The sequence below is a fragment of the Sprattus sprattus genome (genome assembly GCF_963457725.1).
Source record: "Sprattus sprattus genome assembly, chromosome: 18".
Taxonomy (NCBI): domain Eukaryota; kingdom Metazoa; phylum Chordata; class Actinopteri; order Clupeiformes; family Clupeidae; genus Sprattus; species Sprattus sprattus.
In genome coordinates, this window is record NC_137916.1 from 1,208,650 (window position 1) to 1,217,357 (window position 8,708).

An 8,708-nucleotide genomic window follows, 5' to 3' on the forward strand; every position below is an offset into this window, starting at 1 on the left:
TCATGCATACTCACTCATGTTTACTCACTCCTGCATAATCACTCATACATACTCACTCATGCCAACTCGTGCATACTCACTCATGCACACTCACTCATGTTAACTCACTCATTCTATCACTCATGCATACTCACTCATGCATACTCACTCATGTTGACTCACTCATGCATACTCACTCATGCATACTCACTCATGCATACTCACTCATGCAGAGAGCTGGAGAGCTGACACCTGCCCCAATTCCAAGGCACTTGTTCTCTCGGTCCTGGCCGCAACAGAGCAAGCACACTCTCGCAGTTCGTTCACGAAACGCATTCTAGTTAGTGTGCATGCCCGAAGGGAAGCACACTATTCTTCTTCGCAAGTTTTCTTTATTCTCCCCGTTTTTCTTGCAGCTAACTACGCCTCGCCCGTTCGAGGTACAGACGCCGTTCAAACACCGAAACGTCCGGCTCGATCCGGTGCAACCTGCTCTGACTTTTCGTGGCAGTATTCCTTGCCACTCCTTTTTTATTCCTCTTTTTCCATCACCTTTTTCTCCATAGACTTGCATGGCAGAACTCTGTGCCATTATGACATCATAATAGGGTCATTAAACTGGTTTGCACCTGTGTTTCACTGACACCTGCGCCAAGGTCTCAAGGGTCCTCTTCTCTCTCTGTTTCTCTCCATTCAACTGTATAACTAGGAATACTAAGACACCTTCCATACCAGGGCTCTACTCACTCATGCATACTCACTCATGCATACTCACTCGTGCATACTCATTCATGCATAATCACTCGTGCATACTCACTCATGTTTACTCATTCATGCATACTCACTTATGTTTACACACTCATTCATACTCACTCATGTTTACTAACTCATGCATACTCACTCATGTTTACTCACTCATGCATACTCACTCATGCATACTCATTCATGTATACTCACTCATGCATACTCACTCATGTTTACTCACTCATGCATACTCACTCATGTTTACTCACTCATGCATACTCACTCATGTTTACTCACTCATGCATACTCACTCATGCATACTCAGTCGTGTTTACTCACTCGTGCATACTCACTCATGTTTACTCAGTCGTGCATTCTCACTCATGCATACTCACTCATGTTTGCTCACTCATGCATATTCACTCATGTTTACTCACTCATGCATACTCACTCATGTTTACTCACTCATGCATACTCACTCATGTTTACTCACTCATGCATACTCACTCATGTTTACTCACTCATGCATACTCACTCAAGTTTACTCACTCGTGCATACTCACTCATGCATACTCACCTATGTTTACTCACTCATGCATACTCACTCATGCAGACTCTCTCATGCATACTCACTCATGTTTACTCACTCATGCATACTCACTCATGCATACTCACCCATGTTTACTCACTCATGCATACTCACTCATGCATACTCACCCATGCATACTCACTCATGTTTTTTTTTTTTTTTTTTTTTTCTTCCACCACCACCCCCCCTTTAAGGAGGACTTCTTTATTTACTTCTTTATGTAGTCTTTTCTTTTCCTTTCACTCTTAAGGACAGTACACCAGAATGAATACAACTTAAGAAGGGCAAAACAGATAAGAAAAGAAAAGGGTAATACTGTATATCACATTATTAAACATAAAATAATATAATAATACATTAAATTATATATATAAATAAAGAAGAAAATATATACAAATAAATAAAATAAATAAAGGCCTCCATAGATCCCCTCCCAAAACCCTCCCTCAACCACCCCAAGGGAAGGAAAAGTACCTATTTACTTCTAACGTTTGTTTTGGTTAAATATTTATTCATTCCATCCTTCTAATTCTTTTAACCTACCCCATCTGTCTGCATACTTTAACTCATTGGTTTCATGTGCCATTAAACATACAATTTTACAGTATAGTTTGACCTGGTTTTTAAATCTCACTAAACAGTTTATGTTATTGATATTTGACTTAATAATGAAAGATTTTCCAAGGAGAGTTATTATGTTTTGCAGTGAATTAGCTGTTTCTGACAGACTGCCAAACAATACAGAAAACAAATCACATTTCCAGGTGATTCCGCCAGCCCTTAGCCATTTCCCAACTTTTAACCACAGATGAGCAGTTTTGACGCAGTACCAGAATAGATGTTCTGTTGTCTCCTCTTCCTCTTGACAGAGGCGACATTTTGGTGTTGCTTCTTTTCCCCATATATATAACATTCTATTTGTTTCTATAAATTGAAATATCATTTTGTATTGAAAATATCTCAGTTTAACATCGATTGTTGTTTTATAAATGTTTAGAAATACTTGTTTCCATGGTATGGGAACATCAATAATGTTTTCCCAGCTCGTGAGAATTTTGTATGGTATTTCCACCAACTTTTTTGTTTTCAAATAAAAATTATACATGTCTTTGTTAAGTTCCACTCTTGTGAGCCATTTAGGCATTCTCATGTGAGGTCTACACACTAAATATGATCCGGCTGCCGTCTGCATGCCTTTTTTCCATGTCTGGGGCAGGGATCCAATTAGTTGATTATATTGATGTACTGTGCAGACTTCACCAAATGTTTGTTTTATTTGAGTGTATGCCATATATTTCCCTTCCTTTACAATGTCTTTAACAAATATGAGTCCTTTATCAAACATTGCTTTAAAAAAAAAGGTTTTCCTTCCACATACTATGCTAGAATTTAGCCAAAATGTTTGTTGTAGGAACTGATCTGTGTTATCTGGTGGGTGGTACTGGAATTGTAACCAGCTCATCAGTGCTTCTGACAGAAAAGTGGACAATTTGATGATTATCTCTTTAATTAAAAAATATTTGTCGTGGTGTATTTGAAGAAACGGAAAAAAAACTTTCTTAAACATAGGATGTACGCTCTCCAGCAATTTGGTTGAAAACCAATCCTTGTTAAAATATAGTTTGGGTATGAGTGAGGCCTTCAATGATACATTTAGCGCCCGTATATTTATTAACTTAGTTCCCCCCATTTCATATTCATTATATAAATACGCACGTTTAATTTTATCTTTTTTCCCATTCCATATAAATTTAAATATTTTCTGCTCATATTCCTTAAAGAAAGCTTCTTCTGGGGTTGGCAATGCTAGCATTAAGTATGTGAACTGAGACACAATCAAAGTATTTATCAATATTGTTTTTCCATACATAGTCAATTTATTTCCTTGCCAAGGCTGCACTATTTTTGAGAACCTATTAAGTTTAATATTAAAGTTCAACGTTGAGATATCACTCGACTCTTCTGGTAGATGGATACCAAGTATATGAACTGGGCCATCTGTCCAGGTAATTGGCATTTCACACGGTAGGGCAAAGGTGTTTTTTTTTAAGGAGCCTAATCGCATTATATTACATTTGTCAAAGTTAGGTTTTAAACCAGATAATTTAGAAAAGTTATTTAAATCTTCAATGAGGTTTTGTAATGACCCATTATCAGGATTTATCATAAAAGTTGTATCGTCTGCATACATGGAGATTTTGGTATTTAATCCTCCCAGTTTCAGGCCTTTTATACTTTCATTTGATCTTATTTTATTTCCTAATATCTCTATTGCAATAATAAACAAATAAGGTGATAGGGGGCAGCCCTGTTTCACCCCTCTAGAGAGGGAAAGGGTTTTGATAAATGTCCATTGTTTATTACTTTAGTGGCAGAATCATTGTACATTACTTTGATCCATGTTATTAATGAATGACCAAAATTAAAGTAATTCAAGCATTTGTAGATAAATTCCCAATAAATCTTGTCGAAGGCTTTTTCGAAGTCTGCTATAAACAGTAATCCTGGTTTATTTGCGTTATCATAGTGTTCTATTATCTCTAAGATCTGTCTAATGTTATTTGAAATATTGCGTCCCTGTATGAAAACTGTTTGATCTTGGTGTATTAGATATGAAACTACATTTTTTATACGAGTGGCAATACATTTAGCTAATATTTTGGCATCATAATTTTGCAGTGTAAGAGGCCTCCAATTCTTAAGGTGGACTGGATCTTTATAGTGGCCATTTGCTTCTTGCTTTAAGAGCAAAGTAATCACACTCACAGCATGCCTCTTTCGTAGGAAAAATTAAAGCATTCCAGAAGTGGTTCTTCGATCTGATCATAAAATGTCTGATATATCTCAATTGGTATCCCATCAAGCCCAGGTGTTTTGCCTTTTTTAAAGGACATGATGGCTTGATGGAGCTCATTCTTTGTAAGAAGACCTTCACATGACTGTTTTTGTTCAGGTGATAATTTAATATTTTTTGGTGGGAAAAAGGATTTTTCAGCTATTTGGTCATGTTGTACCTCTGGATTAATTGAAAACAGCTCTACAAAATATTTTTCCATTTCATTTAGAATGTCAATCGGTGTAGTAAGTGTAGTTGAGTCACTGTTGATAAGCTTCTGTATATTTTTCTTTGAAACATTTCTTTGTTGAAGATCTAAAAACAATTTATTGCATTTTTCTCCTTTTTCCATCCATTTACCTTTTTTCCTGTAATATGAGATATCTGACCTTTCATTTATAATGTTCTCATATTCTTTTTGTTTTTGTTCAAGTTTACTTAACACCTCCAGAGAGGATTCTGTCCCGTCCACCTGTAGGGTCAACGAGTCAATTTCCTTTTTAATATTCTGTTCCATCATCTTTGTTTTTTTTGTTTTAGTGAGGCAAGCTTTATTGCATGGCCCCTAAAAGAGCATTTAAATGCATCCCAAACTATAAGTGGATTTGCCGAACCAGTGTTGTTAGAAAAAAAATCACCAATGAATGTTTTAGTTTTTTCCAAAAAGATCTTGTCCTCCAAGAGTTTTTGGTTAAATTTCCAATATCCAGGACCTCTAGGGTATTCTGTCAATTGTAGATGCAAAGAGATAAGCTGGTGGTCTGATCTCATTTTATCTTCTATTGCAACACGTTTAACTTTAGAGATCAATGAAAAGGAAATAAGAAAATAATCAATTCTACTGGCTTGATTTTGCCTACGCCATGTATACCGCTTCAACTTAGGATGTTTCAATCTCCAAATATCAGTCAATTCTTTCTCATCCATTATCAGCCTTATTGCTTTATGTGCTTGTGTGTGATAATTGATGCTACTGTTTTTTCGGTCTATGTCACTATTCTGAACAACATTAAAATCTCCACACACTATGTAGCAATCACCTTTGAGATTAGATCCGCTAATGATTTTATTAATCTCCTCAAAAAAGATTGGATCATCAGTATTTGGCCCATAAAGGTTAATCAAACAAATATTTTTATCTTCACAAGTTATCTGTAAAATGATCCATCTTCCATCTACATGTGTCTCCACGTTTTGTATTGATATATCCAACTGCATTTTTAGCAGAATCATTACACCTCTGCTGTTCTTCAATCCATGTGAAAAGTAAATGGACCCGCCCCACTTTTCTCTCCAGAGTGTTTCATCTGCAAGCACAGAGTGTGTCTCTTGCAAGCAGACAATAGAGTATTGCTTCTCTTTTAGCCATGTAAATATTTGATTTCTCTTTTTCTTTTCAGCTAAACCATTACAATTATAGCTTGCAATCTGTATATCTTCAGATCCCATATCTGTTTTTAAAGGGTTGTTTAGGACGTGTTATTTTTTCCATCATGGCTGACATTATTTGAGATGGGAAGTATAATACAACAACCAAAATTTACACCGTTTTAATTTGGCATCTTCTCCCCTCTTCCTCCCTGATAATTCCTCCCTTCCCCTAACAGTAGACATTGTCACTTTACTAGTGGCACTCGAGCCAATGTACACCAAACCATAGGAGCGACAGACCCAAATGCAAATAGCTCCACCCATTCAGGCCAAAGAAAAAAGAAAGTTCCACAAAACACACAACAACAGCAGCAACAAACGCTCAAACAAACAAACAAAAAGTCTAACAAAGCGAGAAAATCAGCGCTTTTAACGCTGCACCATGTTCTAATGTCTATCTAAGAGGAAGAAAAAACATCGCGTTACAATGCACAGTGGATAGGCAGACGTAACATACTTCAAGACAAAGTCGGCCCGATAACAAAGTCTTACGCAGTCTGTCCATATAAGAAATACATTTGAAACATGATTGACTTACCTTTCTAGAGAAACAACAAAAGGTGGGGATGTACTCACAACCATGTCATGACTTTCGAGTCTCTGTATAGTGCGTTGTTGATATACAATCGATCCACGACTAACCGCACTTTGGCATTTTGCGCTTTGTATTCCTTCATAATTGGATATAGAGCTCGTCTTCTCTCGACAATTTCACGGGGGAACTGATCAAACATGGAATAGTTCGAACCCTTCAGCTTATAACCTTGTCCGATAACATCCATTTTGGTTTTAAAGTCGGAGAATTTCACCACAACAGGCCTTGTTTGTTTTGGTTTTGGAGTGCGGCCCAGCCGGTGCGCCCTCTCAATAGATGCATTTGCCACCTGCTGCTCTGACATTTTTAAGTTTACTTTCATAAATTCTTTTACAATTCTTTCTGTTGCGTTGTAATCCTCCTTTTCTTCTTCTCTCATCCCCATTATCACGATATTGTTTCTCATATTACGTGATTGCACATCCAACAGCTCGGATTTCATTTGTTTGTTCTCATTTGATAGTCTCGTCGTCTCTATTTGTAAAGAGTTCACCGTTGTTTTTAGGAGACTGTTTTCTTGTTTTAACTCCTCTATCAGTTTGATAGTGAAGTCCGCAGATGCTTTCAAGTCGGCAATATCTCGGATCATGTCCTGCAACAGATCCAGTTTCTTTAGTTGATTAATTTGCTCATGCATGGCCTCAAGCATTACACGATCAGCTGATGTTAAACCTTCGTTCACGCTTTCGCCAGTGCTTGAGAGTTCTGTTTTGAATCTTTTGGTTTGTTGTTTTCTGGACGTCATCCCGTAATAATGATCAATAAAACTTTCAAGATCGTCAAGAGAATCAGCCAGTGTTAATTTCGTCTTCAGCTCTAATTACATAGAATCCATGATCCTGGGCAGCGTTAGGGCCTAGTTTTTCTCACTTCATCTACTCCGCCATTTTTTTTTTTTTACTCACTCATGTTTACTCACTCATGTTTACTCACTCATGCATACTCACTTATGCATACTCACTCATGCATACTCACCCATGTTTACTCACTCATGCATAATCTCTCATGTTTACTCACTCATGCATACTCACTCATGTTTAGTCACTCATGCATACTCACTCATGTTTACTCACTCATGTTTACTCACTCATGCATACTCACTCATGCATACTCACTCATGCATACTCATTTGTGCATGCTCATCCAGCAGGGAGAGCTGGAGAGCTGACACCTGCCCCAATTTAAGGCACTTGTTCTCTCGGTCATGGCCGCAACAGAGCAAGCACACTCTTGCAGTTCGTTCACGAAACGCATTCTAGTTAGTGTGCTTGCCCGAAGGGAAGCACAGTATTGTTGTTGTCAAGTTTTCTTTATTTATTCTCCCCGTTTTTCTTGCAGCTAACTACGCCTCGCCCGTTCGAGGTAAAGACGCTGTTCAAACACCGAAACGTCCGGCCCAATCGGTGCAACCTGCTATATCTTTTCGTGGCGGTATTCCTTGCCACTCCTTTTTTATTCCTCTTTTTCCATCACCTTTTTTCTCCATAGACTGGCATGGCAGAACTTTGAGGCATTATGACATCATAATAGGCTCATTAAACTGGCTTGCACCTGTGCTTCACTGACACCTGCCCCAAATCCAAGGAACCTCTTGTCTCTGTCCCTCTCCATTCCACTGTATAAAGCGTGGTTCACACTAGACTTATTTTTTTATAAAAAAGCGCAGCTTTCAGCGCCTTTTGAGCTCTTCAGAATTAATGGATATCATGTTATGTCACTGTCTTTTAAGCACCGCCATATTTGTGTCTGATGCAAACACATTACGGTCATAACCTACGGTCACAACTCAAAGAAAGTTCAAAACGCTAGGGGATATGTTGTGCTGTTGAATGTGACAACCTAGATATACAATTACGAAAGATTTAGGGAATGACTGACCTGTTAAGTGAAATGCAGCACGTTGATACAGTCGTAGTAATGGCTGTGTATTATCAAAGCTATATAGCTACTACCTTGAGCAAGCTACAGTGCTAGCCAGTAAAAAATAGCGAGTTGTTTACGTTCACAAACCACAGACAGTTCAAAAGGCCTGGGATATGTTGTGCTGTTGAATGCGACAACAGTCACCAAAGAAAACCTAGGTATACAATTGATACAATCGTGAATATTTGCTGTGTCTTAGCACTCTACTGAGCAAGCTAAAGTGATAAAAGCTAGCGAGCTATTTAGCCTTCACCCAGCTGTGTATTATCAAAGCTATATAGCTACTACCTTGAGCAAGCTACAGTGCTAGCCAGTAATTCGCCTTATTCACCTCGAACGTTCCACCGAGCCTGAGGGGTACACTTACCACTTCCGGGAGTTCTCAACGCGATTTCTCAGTGCAATCGCGCCTCGTTGCTGTGTTCCCCAATGTACATCATCACACAGGGAAAAATCAAACCGAGGACAAACGTTTCACCGTTTCCCCAACGATCAGGGACTATGTCGACAATGGTTAATAAACATCAGAAGGGATCCTGGTCGTAATTTTGAGGTAAGTTTTATTATATGTCTGCTGCTTTGATGCTGAGCCGTCTCCATAACTAGCTTGT